Raw genomic sequence first — 200 nt, 5'->3', positions numbered from 1 at the left:
CTCAAGGCCAATAATCTATTATATCAGCAGTCAATGAATTAGAAAAAGCAACTTCATGTGTGGAAACGAACTCGACTGATCCAGGTTCCTGGCTTGAGGTGTGATAAGGCAAAGCAATATCAGCGGAGTAGAATTTTCTGGAAATATTAGAAATGGATGTTAACGGTCTTCTGCTGTCCACATTCATAAGAAACTGTGCA

The sequence above is a fragment of the Chiloscyllium plagiosum genome, unplaced genomic scaffold (genome assembly GCF_004010195.1).
Source record: "Chiloscyllium plagiosum isolate BGI_BamShark_2017 unplaced genomic scaffold, ASM401019v2 scaf_31779, whole genome shotgun sequence".
Classification (NCBI taxonomy): Eukaryota; Metazoa; Chordata; class Chondrichthyes; order Orectolobiformes; family Hemiscylliidae; genus Chiloscyllium; species Chiloscyllium plagiosum.
Note: the sequence above shows the minus strand (reverse complement) of the source record.